The sequence below is a fragment of the Phoca vitulina genome, unplaced genomic scaffold (assembly GCF_004348235.1).
Source record: "Phoca vitulina isolate PV1807 unplaced genomic scaffold, GSC_HSeal_1.0 scaffold4, whole genome shotgun sequence".
Lineage (NCBI taxonomy): Eukaryota > Metazoa > Chordata > Mammalia > Carnivora > Phocidae > Phoca > Phoca vitulina.
In genome coordinates, this window is record NW_022589707.1 from 19,407,409 (window position 1) to 19,423,838 (window position 16,430).

At 37.3% G+C, this 16,430-nt stretch overlaps 1 long non-coding RNA gene across 1 annotated transcript in view; it reads right to left on the reverse strand.

The window, feature by feature from the left end:
• Positions 1 to 6,154: 6,154 nt before the first annotated feature.
• The window catches only part of LOC116630444, a 28,672-nt gene continuing 18,396 nt past the window's right edge, over positions 6,155 to 16,430 (reverse strand). The window contains exons 3-5 of the long non-coding RNA XR_004298974.1: positions 13,553 to 13,670; positions 12,599 to 12,739; positions 6,155 to 6,370 (exon numbers count right to left, since the gene is read on the reverse strand). This is a non-coding gene — a long non-coding RNA (uncharacterized LOC116630444). The remainder of the gene's footprint in view (positions 6,371 to 12,598; positions 12,740 to 13,552; positions 13,671 to 16,430) is intronic.

A 16,430-nucleotide genomic window follows, 5' to 3' on the forward strand; every position in this document is an offset into this window, starting at 1 on the left:
TGGCCAAAGCAATCTTGAAAAAGAAAAGCAAAGCTGGGGACATCACAATTCCAGACTTCAAGTCATATTACAAAGCAGTAGTAATGAAAACAGTATGGTAGCGGCACAAAAATAAACCCATAGATCAATGGAACAGAATAGAAAATCCAGAAAGAGCCCACAATTGTATGGTCAATTAATCTTCTACAAAGGGGGCAAGAACTTGCAATGGGAATAAAATAGACTTTTCAACAAATGGTGTTGGGAAACCTGGATAGCTACATGCAAAAGAATGAAATTGGACCACTTTCTTACACCTTACACAAAAATAAATTCAAAATGGATTAAAGACCTGTGAGACCTGAAACCATAAATATGCTAGGAAAGAGCACAGGCAGTAATCTTTCTGACCTGAACTACAGCAACTTTTTTCTAGATAAGTCTCCTGAGGCAATGGAAACAAAAAATAGACTATTGGGATTACATCATAATAAAAAGCTTCTGTACAGCAAAGGAAAGAGTCAACAAAACTAAAAGGCAACATAATGAATGGGAGAAGATATTTGCAAATGACATATCCAATAAAGGGTTAGTACCCAAAAGATATAAAGAATTTATACAACTCAATACCCAGAAAAATTTTTTTTTTAAATAATCACATTTAAAAATAGGCAGAGGACTTGAACATTTTTTCCAAAGAAGACATACAGATGGCCAACAGAAAGATACTCTGCATTATCATTTATCAGGGAAATGCAAATCAAAACTAAAATGAACTATCACCTCACAACTGTTATAAAATCAACTCAAGGGGTGCCTGGGTGGCTCAGTTGTTAAGCATCTGCCTTCAGCTCAGGTCATGATCCCAGGGTCCTGGGATCGAGCCCCACATCGGGCTCCGTGCTCTGCAGGAAACCTCCGTGCTCTGCAGGAAACACCCTTTCCCACTCTCCCTGCTTGTGTTCCCTCTCTTGCTGTCTCTCTTTCTGTCAAATTAAAAAAAAAAAAAAATCAACAACTCAAGAAACAACAAATGTTGGCAAGGATGTGAAGAAAGGGGAACCCTCCTGCAGTCTTTGTGGGAATGCAAACTGGTGCAGCCAGTGTAGAAAATGGAGGTCCCTAAAAAAGTTAAAATAGAACTACCCTATGATCCAGCAATTGCACTACTAGGTATTTACCCCAAAATACAAAAACACTAGTTCAAAAGGATACATGCAACCCTATGTTTATTGCAACATTATTTACAATAGCCAAGATATTAAAGTATTCCAATGTCCATTGACTGGTGACTGGATAAAGAAGATGTTGTATGAAATAAGTGAAATCTTGCCATTTGCAATTACATGATTGGGGCTAGAGAGTGTAATGCTAACTGAAGTAAGTCAGAGAAAGACAAATACCATATGATTTCACTCATATGAAATTTAACAAAACAAATGAGCAAAGGGGGATAAAAAACATAATGAGACAAACCAAGAAACAGACTCTTAACTATACAGAAAAAACTGATGGTTACCAGAGGGGAGATGGATGAGGGGATGGGTGAAATAAGTGAGGAGGATTCAGGAATGCACTTCTGATGAGCATTTGGTGATTAAAATAAAAACTTCAAAAAATGTTTCAAAAAGATTAAATAAAAGAATCACAGTTGTGCTGGATTCTGTTGTCAATTTTACATTACCACTACCTTTTTATAAGGACTCTGCGATCACAGAAAAAAAAAAAAGGAAATACATTTTCAAGAATCCTCTTTGCTGTATATTAAGAGTTGTAATTTGTCAATAGGGAGACACACACAAATTTGGAAGGTGGAAGAGAAGACGCACATGAACAGAGTAAGACACCTTGGCATCCTTGTTTGCCACTCCACTGCAGCCATCTGTAGCAATTGGAGTGAAATTCCCAGAATCTCCATAATTACAGCGGCTTCCGGGTAAGCTTCAGAGCCATAGCTGAGAAAGTCAGTGGTGGTTCTCTGACTTTTAAATCTTTAGCTCTTCCAACAGGTGTAAGCTCCTAATTCTCTATATTAAAACCCTTAACACCAGGAATATATAAATTGACTAAATCCTAAATGTTATAATATCCCTATGGTTTTATAATCAGAGAAAAAAATCTTACCAGCTGGTTCTAGTTTTAAAATCCTGAATAAGGATTCTGACCCAACTTGGGCTAAATGCCCACTCCCATACCAATCACTGTAACCAGAAAGATGGTTTTTCATGATTAGCTCAACCTGTGTAATTGCCCAGTGACTGGCCTAGGGAAGTCCGATGTAATAAAGTCATTCTTTGGAGAAGCCATACTTAAATTGAAAGGACAGCATGTCCCTGAAGGGGACATGAGCATTAAAAAAAAAAGCTAGGTACTAGGTAGATTCACAAATAAATTGTCACTATGCACCCTATCATTAGAGCCCCAACTTCTTCCATTTAGAAGTATGGTGTCCTAACGACAGCTCAAACTAGATGTGATATTGGCTTCTCCTAGAGCTTAAGGCTAAATAGCCAGAGGAGAGTCAAAAGAAAGCAGTAACAAAGGGCCAAAATCATGTGACTGATCATCTAATAAGGCAGGAAAGGCGAGACATTAAATGGGAAGATAAATCTATTTTTTTAAGATTTTATTTATTTGACAGAGAGAGAGACAGCGAGAGAGGGAACACAAGCAGGGGGAGTGGGAGAGGGAGAAGCAGGCTTTGCGCTGAGCAGGGAGCCCAACACAGTGCTGGATCCCAGGACCCCGGGATCACGACCTGGGCTGAAGGCAAACACCCAACGACTGAGCCACCCAGGTGCCCCAAGATAAATCTATTTTTAAAAAAGCAAGTATTCTAAAAATGATCATTCAACCTTATTTGACTATCCAACTAAAATATCACCTTCATCACAATCTATGTTCCTATCCTGCTTTATGTTTATTCTTGTACTCGTATTATTATATCTTTATATATCCTTTATATATCCTAGTAGAATTCAAGTGCCATGAGGTCAGGACCATGACTAATTTTGTTCACAAATCTACTTCCAGTTCCTGGAAAAGTGCTTGACCCAAGTAGATGCTCAATAAATACTTAATGAATTATCTGGTTGGCACAAGTTGGGCTGGGGCAAGTTAATTTGTGAAAAGTCCACTGATACTCAGCTATTGTGTGCTGTAACCTTCATACCAGAAGAATTCTAACCTTAGCTGAAAGGTGCTGGGAGAGACTTCACCTTCATTTGGTAATGTTTAAAGACGTTGAAGATACAATCATAAATAAGTAGGTACTATTCTTCATGAGCTCACAGCCTAGTGAGACCGACAGACAGAGGCAGATAATACACTGGAGTGAGATTAGTGCTCTAAGAGAGGTGTAGAATGGCCATGGAAGCATCTGAGCAACACCTTGTAGCAGGGAGAGGAGATCCCAATTAAGGGAAAAGAGAGAAGCAGCAGAACCAGTTATGGAGAACTTTAGTCCACTTAACTTTTGGCCAGGTTATATAGCAGAAAGCACTAACACATAGCAGTTCAATAAAATGTTAATTCAACACTAAAATGAGCAAAGAAAAAGTGTAAAATAAGAGATCAATAACCAGTTTGGGTTCTATATGTAAGGAGCTTGAAGTCCTCGTTCTGTCCTAACAACAAGTGAAAAGCTTAACAGACTAAAAAACTAACAACTCATCCAGGATCCATGAGAGGTGAGGATACAGGGCAAACCACTGCCCCCAAGACTGAAGACTCCAGCAGGTGAAACAGGCGGTCCTGGCTTACCAGAGCAGAGACTCAGGAGTGGATCCCCAGGACCCAGTGCTGGGTAGGAAAGTCTGAACTGCAATTCAGGAGCTGCTGGAGACTCAGTGTAGATAAATCTGAGACTTAAAAACTACAGGAGGACCCGATCATAGAGAAACACACAATTTTGTGACTTACCTCCAGGAGCTTGACTAGGTTCTCACAGTAAATATCGGGGATAATCTTGGGATCCTGGCAGGGAGAGGGAGAAAGGAACCATTCTGAAATATACCAGACCCTCTGTTATTCTTTTTTTTTTTAAAGATTTTATTTATTTATTTGACAGAGATAGAGAGAGAGCACAAGTAGGCAGAGTGGCAGGCAGAGGGAGAGGGAGAAGCAGGCTCTCTGCTGAGCAGGGAGCCGGACGTGGGGCTCGATCCCAGGACCACAGGATCATGACCTGAGCCGAAGGCAGCCGCTTAACCGACTGAGCCACCCAGGAGCCCCCCCTCTGTTACTCTTAATAAGGACTGGCCCCAGGGGAAACTAGTTAACCAAGCCTAACCAGCTGATTATTATCAGATCCTAACTGCTCTGGGGGAAAAAGAAACACCAAACTGCAGCCCCCTCTAGCCTTCCATGTGGGAGAAGGGCAACACCCAATACCAGCCCACTACAGCCATCCTCTCCCACCTAAGGGAGAAGGAAAAAATACTGAGAACACTTGTGAAGCTCACAGATCAGAGGCATAAGCGCACTAAGGACTAAGAGCTAATCACAGGACTAGAGAACCCTTGCCCTACCCCACACCTTATCACCATACCAACTAAAGGCCTATTTACAGCAGTTCCTTTTAGCCAGTACATCATTTCTGACTATCCAGAAAACATTAAAAGGCATTCCCAATGGCAAAACAAAACAAAACTACCCAACAACTTGAAGAGAAGCTGCAAGCATCAGAATGAGATGGGACAGGAATGTTGAATTACCAGACTAGGAATTTAAAACAACTACGATAAATACTCTAAGGGCTCTAATGGATGAAATAGACAGCATATAAGAACAAATGGACCATATAAGTAGAGAGATGAAAATCCTAATGAATTATTTGTTTCAGAGGTACAGATCTGAGATTCAACAGTCCTGCACAATTCACAGCGCTTACCAGAACACATACCCTCCCCAGTGTCCATCACCCAGTCACCCCATCCCTCCCACCCCACCCCCCACTCCAGCAACCCTCAGTTTGTTTCCTGAGATTAAGAATTCCTCATATCAGTGAGGTCATATGATACATGTCTTTCTCTGTTTGACTTATTTCGCTCAGCATAATACCCTCCAGTTCCATCCACGTCGTTGCAAATGGCAAGATCTTATTCCTTTTGATGGCTGCATAATATTCCATTGCATATGTACCTCTGAAACAAATAATGCAATATATGTTAAGAAAGAAAAAAAGAAGAAGAAGAATGTAGCAGGAGGGGAAGAATGAAGGGGGGGAAATCGGAGGGGGAGAAGAACCATGAGAGACGATGGACTCTGAAAAACAAACTGGGGGTTCTAGAGGGGAGGGGGTTGGGAGGATGGGTTAGCCTGGTGATGGGTATTGAGGAGGGCACGTTCTGCATGGAGCACTGGGTGTTATGCACAAACAATGAATCATGGAACACTATATCTAAAACTAATGATGTAATGTATGGGGATTAACATAACAATAAAAAAAAAATTAAAAAAAAAAAAAAATCCTAATGAAAACAAAACAGAACAAACAAACACAAAAAACTAAAGATCAAAAACACTGTAACAGAAATAAGGAATGACTTTCATTCTACTAATACTACTAATAAATAGATCAGACACAGTTGAGGAAAGAATCTCTGAGATATTGAGACTATCTCAATAGAAACCACCAAAACTGGAAAGCAAACAGAAATCAAAGACTGAAAAAAAATCAGAACAGAATATTCAAGGACTCTGGGACAACTACAAAAAGTATAACATATGCCTAAGGGGAATACCAGAAGGAGAAGAAAGAAAGAAGGGAACAGAAGAAATATTTAAAACAATGATGACTGAGAATTTCCCTCAAATTAATGTGAGACACCAAATCACAGATCTAGGAAGCTCAGAGAACACCAAGCAGTTATAAATGCCCCCAAAGCTCCACCTTGGCATATTGTTTTCAAACCACAGAAAATCAAAGATTTAAAAAAAAAAAAGCCTTGAAAGAAGCCAGAGGGGAAAACATCTCATCTATACAGGAACAAAGTTTATATCCAACTTCTCAGAAACAATGCAAGCAAGGAGAAAGCAAAGTGGAATATTTAAAATATTGAGAGAAAAAAACCACCAACCTACAATTCTGAATTCTATGAAATCATCCTTCAAAAGTGAAGGAGAAATAAAGTCTTTCTCAGATAAACTAAAATTGAGATAATTTGTTGCTTGTAGTCCTGCCTTGCAAGAAATGTTAAGAGTTCTTTAAAGAGAAGAAAAACAATATAGGTCAGAAATGCAGATCTATGTAAAGAAAGGAAGAGTATGAAAGAATAAATGAAGATAAAATAATAGAACAATTCCCTATGAGTTGATAGTCTGGTGTCTTCTCAAGATTTTATTTTAGGAATAGCTGGTTCTGCTTTCTTTGATCTTCCTCTGGGCATACCTGCAAAACCCAAGAACAAAAACTTGAGAAGTAAAAAATTCAAACATTCATTAGACTTTTGTTTTGTTTTATTTATTATTTTTATTATTCTTTTCTAAACAGATTTGGCTGAGTATAAACCAAGTTATTTGACATTCTTGACCCACAATCTTTCTCTCCCCTTCTTCCTCTCTCCCTTTCTGCCTTTCTTGCCCCCTCCCCTCCCTGCTCCACTCCTCTTTTTCTCTCTCATCTCTTCTCCATTATTACTTTTAAATTTCTAATTGTTTCTAATAATAAAATTAATTGAATTACTAATAGACATTAAATAATGAATATTGACCAAGTGTATATGGATATGTAATTTTGTCCAACTCTACAAACATCTGAAGTAATTTCTTGATTCTTGAGTCATCTCATTCAGATGGTTTTCAGTTTTAACACTGATTTGTACTCAGGGCACCTGGATGGCTCAGTCACTTAAGGGTCTGCCTTCAGCTCAGGTCATGATCTCAGGGTCCTGGGTTTGAGCCCAGCATAGGGCTCCCTGCTTGCAAGGAACCTCTTTCTTCCTCTCCTCCCTACTTGTGCTCACTCTTGCTCTCTCTCTCTCAAATAAATAAATAAAATCTTGTTAAAAAACTAAAAAATTAAAAAAACACTGATTTGTACTCATTTTAGGTTACTCTTTATTACACTTCATTTGCTGTGAATATTTTTATCCTATAAGTTTTTTATTTCACAGCCGTATTTTTTACTTTCAATAACACCAAATGCAGATTTTTCACAACTATTTTTTATATTCTTCATTTAAGCAAATATACTTATTTTAATGTTATTATGATATTTTAATCATTAAAAATAATAATAATAAACTGGGTACTATTCAAAGCATGTAGCATTCTACTGTTCCAGACCCCAGGACTGGTTTAATGGTTTCATGACATAAATTTTTTAAAATACTGAAATAACAAAATTGTATGTTTATCTATAAGGAGAAAATAAAACTATCCAGAGTATGTTGTAACTGCTTGAGATCTTTGGGGATATGGCTGAAATGTATATAAATTTAATGAAATAAAATCAGGAGTTATTTGAAGGTCTGTTGCTTGTTAGGGAATGAATGTATTCTTCATAGTGCCACAAGGGTCTGCAGGTTGTAGGCAATAATTGCAAAGATGATGAAGTTGTGTGCGTTGGGGGGAGGATGGGCACCAATAATCTAAGAACTAGACCAGTTAATCTTTGATTATCTCCAACTCTGGGCTCTAGCAGTTTTGGGCTCAAAGTTTCCCAAGAACACAAGGCTGGTTCCCTACAAAAATGTCCTTGACAAAACACAATCATAATGCCCCTAAAATTTTACACCCCTATCTGTCAATTTTGACTGGGAAAATAGAGAAAAGGCTAAAAAATAATAAAAATAATAAAAAGCAATACAGTTGCTTAGTGTGAAAAGAGGTGATGATGGTTAGGATGTATTTATGTATATATTTAAAAGATCTTTTCATAGGGGCACCTGGGTGGCTCAGTCAGTTAAATGTCCATCTCCTGATTTCTGCTCAGGTCATGATCTCAGGGTTGTGAGATCGAGCTCCGAGGTGGGCTCCACACTGGGCATGGGACCTGCCTAAGATTCTCTCTCTCCCTTTCCCTCTGCCCCCTCCCCTCCTCCCATGCTCATGCGGTGTGCTCTCTCTCTCTCTCTCAAAAAAAAGATCTTTTCACAATTGCATGCCACTTGCTTGCTCTGGTGATCATCCAGAGCTAACTCTAAGAAATTCTTATATGTGTTACAGATTTAAAGAGCTACAGAATCACTGATGTAGTCAATGTTAAAAGGTCAATTTGACTAAAATATTTGTTATTTTATTGGTTGATTTGATATCATAATATTAGATCTGGACATGGCCAAATATGTTGATGTGGTCTGTCCAGAAAAGGAATCTGTGAGAATCAATACAACCGCTATTCATCACCAAGACAGGTTACTGCGGCTGTATTTACAGACTTAGTGATGAATGAGGAAGAATAAAGGGCTTCAGTGACAAGTATTCATGCAGAATTCTTAGTTTGCTCAGTACAGATACCCACTGTGGCTACTAACACTCATCTTCTGGCCTTGCTATTTCATCTGTCCTTTTCCCTTTAATTTTCCTTGGTCCTATCTAAGGGTACTCAGTTACCTCCTTTTCTAGTTCTAGTTCTACCTCCTTATTTCTAGTTCTGCCACCCAGACTTATTTCTTTATTCTGGCTCACCTGTTCACAGCTGCAGGATCCAATAGGCAACATTTTACAACTGGATCCTGCTGGGGCCAATGAATCTCCTTCATAGCAAATTGCCTAAGTATTTGTGTAGTTTCTTTTAACAATATCTCTAGCTTTTCCATGTTGTCCCACTGCAAAGAGGATCATACAACCAACCTCTAGCTTCCAGACTCTCCATATACCTGGGTTTATCTGTGGCTATTTCTTAGGCTACAGTCCTAACATTACCTTAAGGACTTTCAAAAAGAAATAATACTCTTTTGTTAATGTCTAAAAATGATTTCAATATTAAGCTGTTCAAGATATATTGTCCAGGGGCGCCTGGGTGGCTCAGTCGTTAAGCGCCTGCCTTCGGCTCAGGTCGCGGTCCCAGGGTCCTGGGATCGAGCCCCGCATCGGGCTCCCTGCTCCGCGGGAAGCCTGCTTCTCCCTCTCCCACTCCCCCTGCTTGTGTTCCCTCTCTCGCTGTGTCTCTCTCTGTCAAATAAATAAATAAAATCTTTAAAAAAAAAAAAAAAGATATATTGTCCATTTAGTTAGAAATATTTGAGGTACTAACCCCTAGAAGTAATTCAGCAATGTATATATAGATAAATTCTATGCAAATAAGCAACAGTTTGGTATGAGAAATGTTTCAATGATAATCTTCCTAATGGCTACACACATATTTGGCCAAGGTAAACTTACCTTCTTTACATGTATTTAAATGAATATATTAGAATGAGCATATTTAAATGAAAATGTTTTTAATAAAAGAGGACTAACCCTAGCAAAAGCTTTTATAGGAAAAGAATCTCTTTGCAATGGCAGCTACTTAAGGACCAATCCAGGATTTCTAGAAAGAGAGCATTTTCACATATTTGAAGGCCTACAGTATGTCTTGCCCCAGCTCCAATAGTCGCAGCAGATCCTCTTTCCAGACTTACGCTGCAACCCTGCCACCTTCTCTCATTTTGATTCAATTCTGACTTTTTCCTAGCTATTCCTAACTATGCCCGCACAATCACATTCAGCAGTGGTTTTTCCTGAACAGGTCTCCCTGATATGCAATGTAGAACTTATTTGGCATTATGCTAGTACATAATTTCTATTTTCAGCGGTAACCATTCCTTCATATTTTTGGAGTATATTGGATGTATGCATATGCCTCCTATATTGTTTAATAGGTGGCAGAATTACTAATGATGTGTACAAGATTACAGCTCATTATAGGGTAGAGAATATTTGTATTCATGTCAGCTCTAAGAAATAAGTGAAAATCTTTTTCTCAGTAGGAAGTGAGTTTAGTTCATTTTTTCTGGCAAGAAAACTTAATCTGAGAACTATATTACAAAAGAGAGGCCAGTGATTAACTCTTGCAATAATCTTCTATTGCCTCTGGCAGCACGTGAGAATTAAGGGGAGAATGGATTCCTCAAATATCGAATGCATTAAGAAAGAAGGAAATGGTGTGAAAGGCGGTGGGAAGAACAAAGCACTCTTTCTTTAACGATTATTTCTTACAAAAAGAGGCAGGAAGTAGTCACAGTAACAAGAGCTATTTCCTCTCATTTGGGGATCAAAAACCATGCAGTCTACATTCAAAGATATATGAGGCCAAACCTTCCCATTGAAAGCAATGGCAGTGGGGGAGTGAGGCAGAATTTTGACAGGGTGGAAAAATATTCTAGGAAGGAAAGGGGAGGTTGAGTTCTCTGCATAATCTACAGAATAAGACCAGACCCTATCCTAGGAGCTCCCACTTCACCCAAAGTTCCCAAGTCATGCTCCAAAAGAACCCAGTTTGAACTGATGATCAAGGGATCTCCCTGCTACTTTATTTCATAAAACCATAAGATTAGGGTTTGGTTTAAAGTTAGAATTTGATTTAATATTGAGATAGAAGAGAATATTGGAACTGAAGTTAGATATTTGGAAATATTATTATTCTTAGAAATCTGACTTTATGGAGTCCATCACACTTCTTTTGGAATTGATTTTAGGGTGCCTGGGTGGCGTTAAGTGTCTGCTTTCAGCTCAGGTCATGATCCCAGAGTCCTGGGATGGAGTCCCGCATTGGGCTCCCTGCTCAGCAGGAAGTTTGCTTCTTCCTCTACCCCTCCCCCCCTGATTTTAACAATATCTCTAGCTTTTCCATGTTGTCCCATTGCAAAGAGGATCATACAACCAACCTCTAGCTTCCAGACTCTCCATATACCTGGCTTTATCTGTGGCTATTTCTTAGGCTACAGTCCTAACATTACCTTAAGGACTTTCAAAAAGAAATAATACTCTTTCTCTCTCAAGCTCTCTCTCTCTCAAATAAACAAAATCTTTAAAAAAAAAAAAAAACTGTTCAACAGTCTACACTTTACTGTGGCTTAGGAAAGAATCAAGAATTTAATCAGAATTTTATATGGCTTTCGTTACTGTTCATATACATAAGAATAAGAGAAGGTGAGTACAAATGTCAAAGAACAAATTGTGTGTCTTGTATTCTTTCCCTAAAAGGAAATTTGCTTTTAGAACTAATTGTGAGTATCAGAGTTCACTTTAATGAATGAGTTTACCTTAACCTATTAAAGCTGGCTTATGGGAAAACTGCTCTCTCTGCTATATCTAACACTCTACACACACATCTCTACACACACACCATCGAGTGATGGCTTGCTCAAACTTCAGTTATTGGATGCTTGAAATTAGAACAAATTGTGGGATTTGGCAAAATGACCAAACCTACATAAATGTTAGCAAAGGTCAAAATTTGTTTTCCTTTGCTTACCAATCTTTTATGATGATCGATTAGCACTTAGGGCTACTTTATGTATCCACAGAATTTTAAAGCTCAGAAATGTAAATAGAGACCCCAAAATATTAAATTGCTTTCCTCAATATTACATTTTCCCTTAAAAAAATGCCCCATTCTCACTTTAACTTACCATAAAATATTTCTTATCAATGTTTTCCACTCTTACAAAAAAAGTTTCATATTTTAATATCATTGTTTATTTGCTTGCTTAAATAAATTTTAGTAAAATTTAATAACAATGCAAGCCCAAAATTCTATGCTTAAATCCACAGAACTAAGTGTCTTTCAAAAAGAAACAAAGTTTTGTTCTGAATGACCATGTATTTAGAATTTTTTCACTAATTTAGTGGTTACTCCAATTTTATTATAATATTAATTTTACAAGTTTCTTCCAGAACAATATTCCATTCCATTTACTTCTCAAAAACTTCTTATTAATATTAAATTTTTAAGCATTAGAAAACCTGTTGCAATACCACATGGAAAGTTTTCATTCAAAATAATTTAAATTTTAAAGATGATCAGATTGATATATGAGTTAATAATTGGAAAAGAATTCTTTTCTTCTAAACTATTATTTTAAGCCCAATAAAAAACACCTTTTCCTTATTTAGGGACTATTAGAACTTTTTTAAAATAGCAAAGAAAAATCAGAAAATCTTCACTGGTCTATTAATGACCTTTTCAATAATCACTTTTTAATCTTTTATATTTTTGATATCTGGAAAAATAATCAGAATTATAAAAATTCAAGCTATAAAAATTTAAGCCTGATTATCTGTGTTTTCAGATTCTTTGAAATTTGTTCTCAATTATATGAAGTTCTCTAACATAGCACCTGAGGTTTAATACAGTTTTATTTAATTCTGTGGCCTTAAATTCCTAATGATTGACTATGAGAATTGATAATATGGAGTGGGTGATATATAAAATAAAAATATTCATGTCGTTTTAAGAACAACAAACAAATAAGCTTACCTCCCAGTTTGACATCCGAAATGTATTAAAAAGTCACCATTAACTTCAGTCTACAGTGAAGATATTAATCACCCATCTCTCAAAGTATTTACTCATTACTCCCAAATCTCAAATCTTCTGTTGCTTTCTCCATAACTTTCTGCCCATTCACATACTCTTACTCTTCCATGTCCATGCATATACTGTCACTCCACTCCTGCCCACTATACTCACCATGCAGAGACTCTCTTTTCTTAATATCCACCAGTGGAGTCTTTTTTGGCTTAGAATCTGTGCCAACATGTCTTCACACTCCTTAAAAGGTGCTTATCAATACTGCTCCAGATCTAATCATGTTGTATCTTCATCCATCACCTAGGCCAACAACAAAACTCCAGGAGTCAAGGAAACAAATACAAAAACCTTCCTGAGTGAGGAGGATGGAAATTTTAAATAGTTATATATAATATTTGCCCCCCCCACACACAAATATAAATCACTACTTAACACAGTAGGTCATTTTCTATAAGATCCTTAACAGTATATTACTAAATATTTGGCTCTTTTAAAAACTGTTCCATTTACACTCTTCAGAACAAAGCTTACTTCTACTTTACATTTTTCCCTTGAGATATCAAATATGCAATTTAGTGGATTTTTTCCCCTGTTAGCATTTGTTTATGATTTTTATATAATACCTCTTCCATTCTGGCATAAAGCCAGTAGCATCTTCTGCCTGTCCTCTTTTCTTCAGAACACCTCAGGCATTGGGAGTGTAGAGGAAAAAAATGAAGTATAAACTGTGCCCTGACTGACTGAATTATAAACTGTGTTCCCTTGACAGGTTTCAGTTTGAGTTCCTCCTGCTTCTAGGACTGCAGTGGCTGACTCACCTTGCTTGGGAAAGTCAAGTCTCCCATGATGAATAATAATCACAAGTAAAAGAGACCATCATTAAGATAGCATTTCCACTGGTGAAGAATTGTCTGAACCTCTGGCCAGAAGGCTGGTTTGGAACTGACTCAAAGATAGTCCTATTGCTGAATTATTACTTAAAATAGCTATTCTACAGAAGGTGTTCCTCAGAGACATCACCAAATACTGACCCAGCCTACTCCTGCTTAGCTTAGCCCGACAGGTTCAGTATTTCAGTTGTATTGCCTTAGCTGGGAAGAAAATCATCCTTACCTTCTCTTAACGTATTAACAGTAATGGAAACACACTCCTGTCACCTCTTCTCAGCAGTTCAAGATGAAGTTATTCTTTCAAAAGCCACTGTTGACTGGTTGACCCTTGTCCGTTTTAGCTGCCAATCGTGACAAGAAAACTTTTCAAGTGGTATGTGATAAAGTTGTCCTAATAAAGCATTGTGCAGAGATGAGCATTAATAAAATGTTTGATAATAGTGTTTCCTGAGATTGATGCAGGTCATGGCTACTGGCAAAAGATATTTTAAGTTATTTGGAAGAAATTGACTTAACATTGAAATTTCAGCGGAGCCAGCAATGACAGTATAGGAAGATTTGTGGTCTGACAGAAAAAAGATAGGGCACTGAAGGGGAAGATAAGGGGAGGATCTAAATCAGATATGAGAGACTAAGGTGAGTTTCCCCAATGTAGTCATGTAAAAACTAGAATCTGAAGGGTGAACAGGATTTAGCCAAGTAGAGAGGTAAGGGAAATACTTTTATTGATGATCCCTCCCTCTGTTCTCAAGTAAAAAGTTATGAGAGGGCAGAAAAGTGACCAAATCAATTGGCTCTTAGAAATATCCAGATAGTCTATATCAGAACTGTGACAACAGAAATCATTACAGGTCACTGTACGTACATTGGTTACAAATTCTGAGAGATACCCAGTGTCAGAAATAGAAACCCACTAGCATCACCAGGCCATTGGGACTACAAGGAATAAATAATAAATACCTAAGTCAAAGGGCCAAACTCATCAGCTTTGAAATTGAACTAAAACTCATCCTTCCCCATAGAAAGAGCCACCTAATTAGAGGTTGCTTTGCTACCAGTTGCTCCCATCAAGCTGACCACAAGAGAAAGAACAGTTTACCTTCCCCACAACCTAAACACAAGCTACATTGTCAGTCATGAACTAAATTCTTTTAGAGCCAACTGCATACCATCCTGGTGCAGATTTTAAGGACTAGCCCTGTTTACCTCATTCTAGAACCAAAGGTTGTACCTCCTATCTATTATCTCTCAACATATTACCCTCCTGTTTTGCCCAGTCATATGACCGATGAAGCTTTCATAAAAGTTGACAATGAAATAGAAGAGGTTCAGTCAATTCTATACAATTTATCCTTTGCTAAACTAATATTATCTTCAAACTTATCAAGTTGTTTTTCTTTCCTGTTTGACCTACTTCATAAATTTTCACATAAAGTGAAATTGATATCATTCTATAAATAAATATATTGTTTTAATATGCTCTGAATGAAATACAGAAAGAAAAATTCCTTTTGATGTCTTTGAGTATTAAAAATCGACAATTACAGGTAGGTAATCATTGCTGGTACCAATCTGTAATATGTAACAGAGGTAAAACTTGATTCTACACATTGAGATGGTAGACAAATTGCTGAGAACTAGAGAAAAAAATATTACAATAAGCAATTAATATGACATGGATGTCAAGGGAGAATTGTGCACAACAGAAAGTTTTATCTGTACAAAATGACCTACTTCATATAAAATAAAATTAATTTACTGCAAGAGAGAATGTCAGGCGATATGAAATACCTATTCATCCTATGCAACCTACTTTTGCTGTGAGCTTCTCTGGCTGATTCTTAGAGAAACTAGAGCATGTAGTCACACTAGTTTTAGTACATGTGCTATAGAAGAATATGTGATTTTTATTGTGATATTTAAGTACTGCCTTTTTGCATTGAAGATTATATTTAATAGGCAGGATGTAAAAGAATAATTTCTAAACAGTTTGTCATGTTTTAGCAATTGTGAACGATGCAAATCACTCAAATTATACCTAGTGATTAGAGTATGTCTATTTCATGCCTCTATCACTCTGTTCATGGTCTTTCCACCATCAGAAATGCCTCATACTACATCTCTGTGGTTCCAAATCTTAGCGACCTATCCCTAGGTCCCTTAACTACTTATCTCTGTGAGTTTCTCCATAAAAATACCCCTGATCCCTCAGCTGGAAGGAATTCCCCCATCCCTAAACTCCCACAGCACTGCATCTCCATCACCCTGAAAACAGCACTCACCAGTTTTCATCCTGTTCTGTAGTCACTTGTCTGTCTCAGAATCTTTCTTCAAAGAAGGAGCTTTAGTTATTTGTATATTTAAACAAAAAGTATTTATTGCAGGGACAAATGAATGACATTTGCTTAAGATAATCTCTGGGAAAACATGAACCTGAAACACCTATACATTTTTATCCTGGCCATGAAAAGCAATGGACAAAAATAAATAAGAAAGATTTCTTTCAACATAATTTTTGAATTAAGCAGTCAATCATCAAACCTTAGATGGTCTAAACAAACCTGAGCAGTTCCAGACATCTGCCACCAGGTGAGGCCACACAAATATCACAAAATCTCCTTTACAGGTTCCTGGATATGCAATGAGAATAAAAGCACGGAGGTGGCAGGCATGCAATCAATACAATGACTTTAGAGACCCACTTACACTCATTTTTCTCAGATCTACCCAACTCTCATAACACAAGCAATTAATTATGCAGCTTTCAAGAAACTAAATGTAGCCCCTGCTAACAAAATGGCTAGGGACTTGAATTTTTGGGTCATTCTTAAAGAAAGGCAAGAGACAGAGGTAGAGATTCTAAAAGTTTCCAAAAGTTTTATTGTTTTAGATTTCATATTAAATTTACACTCTATCTTGAGCTGATTCTGTATGAGGTATAAAGTAGAAATCACAGTTTATTTTTATTTCAGATTTTTAACTAACCCAGAACCATGTGTTGAATGACCATCCTTCTCCCTCTGCATTATCATGTCGCCTTTGTCATGAATCAGCAGATAATATAGGTGTGGTTACTTTCTGAAAACTATTCTGCTTCATCC